This window comes from Physeter macrocephalus, chromosome 12 (genome assembly GCF_002837175.3).
Source record: "Physeter macrocephalus isolate SW-GA chromosome 12, ASM283717v5, whole genome shotgun sequence".
In the NCBI taxonomy this organism is placed as follows: domain Eukaryota; kingdom Metazoa; phylum Chordata; class Mammalia; order Artiodactyla; family Physeteridae; genus Physeter; species Physeter macrocephalus.
Genome location: NC_041225.1, coordinates 10,300,505 through 10,302,258, shown reverse-complemented (window position 1 = coordinate 10,302,258; position 1,754 = coordinate 10,300,505).

Genomic DNA, 1,754 nt, shown 5'->3' with positions numbered 1-1,754 from the left:
ACGGGTTCGTGCCTCGGTTCGGGAAGATCCCACATGCCGCGGAGCGGCTGGGCCCGTGAGCCGTGGCCGCTGAGCCTGCGCGTCTGGAGCCTGTGCTCCGCAACGGGAGAGGCCACAACAGTGAGAGGCCCGCGTAAGCAAAAAAAAAAAAAAAAAAACAAACAAAACAGGAATTCCCTGGTGGTCCAGTGGTTAGGGCTCCGCACTTTCACTGCCGAGATCCCATGTTTGATCCCTGGTCAGGGAACTAAGATCCCACATGGCTTGCAGTATGGCCAAAAATAAATAAATATTAAAATTAAATAAAACAAAACAAAGTAAGTGTTATTGAGGGTGTGGAGAAATTGGAATCCCTGTACGCTGTTGATGGGAATATAAAATAGTGCATCCACTATAAAAAGCAGTATGTGGTTCCTCAAATTATTTAAAATAGAATTAGCATATGATACAGCAATTCCACTTCTGATTATATATCCAAAAGAATTGAAAGCAGAGTCTTGAAGAGATATCTGTGCATCCACGTTCATAGCAGCATTGTTCACAATAGTCAAAAGGTGGAAGCAACCCAAGTGTCCGCTGATGGATGAATGGATAAACAAAATATGATGTGTACAGGCATGCAGTGGAATATTACTCAGCCTTACAATGGAAGGAAATTCTGACATATGCTACAACATGGATGAATCCTGAAGACATTGTGCTAAGTGACATAAGCCAGTCACACAAATGTATGATTCCATTTATATACGGTTCCTGGAGTAGTCAAATTCATAGAGACAGAGAAGAATGGTGGTTGCCAGGGACTGGGGGGAGGGGAGAAAGAGGAGCTCTTGTTCAATGGGTACTGAATTTCAGTTTTGCAAGATGAAAAGAGTTCTGGAAATTAGTTGCATAACAATGTGAATGCACTTAACACTACGGAAGTGTACACTTTAAAGATGGCTAAGAGGGTAAATTTTATGTTACATGTATTTTACCACAATTAAAAATAATTTTTTTTTTCTGGAGACAGTGTCTAGAGGCATTTAGAAGGGTCTGGCATTTGACATATCATCATGGGCTATCCTACAAAACTGTTACTCCTGGTAATAGAATTGTTTACCTTTATACCAAGAAGGTTAGGAAAGCACCAAATCTGCAAGTGGCATGTGCCCAGGCTGACTTCGAGAAGTTCGTGCTGTGAGACCTAAACTTCTTATGAGGTTGCCTAAAATGAAAAAGTATGTCAGCAGGGCTTACAGTGGTTTCAAGTCTGACAGGATCAAGCATGCTTTCCTTACCGAGGAGCAGAAAATTGGGGGAGTGTTGAAGGACAGAGCACAAGCACAGTTAGTAAGATAAATTTTAAAAAGTAAAGCTCTTTCGAATAATTTTTTCTTAATTTAAGGGTAATTTAAGGTTGAGGTGGGAGGTGAAGTTAAAGGAAAAATATTCTGAGTCCAAGTGAATCCAGACTCTAAGACAGATTGACTTGAGAAGCAGCTGAAGACATCAGCTGGTAACCCAGGCTGGACAGTAAAGCCCTGAAGGCCAGGAGCTGGACTTCTGGCTATTCGGGTTAGAAACAGCAGCAAAGACAGCCCTGCCCACTTCGAATTAGGGAGATCCTTTATCACACAATAAAGAATGCCAGGTTAGAATTACCAAATTATGGTATATTTTAAATGTTCACCTGTAACTAATACTTTAACATAAAAGGTACAATAAAATATAATTGTATGGGGGCTTCCCTGGTGGCGCAGTGGTTGAGAGTC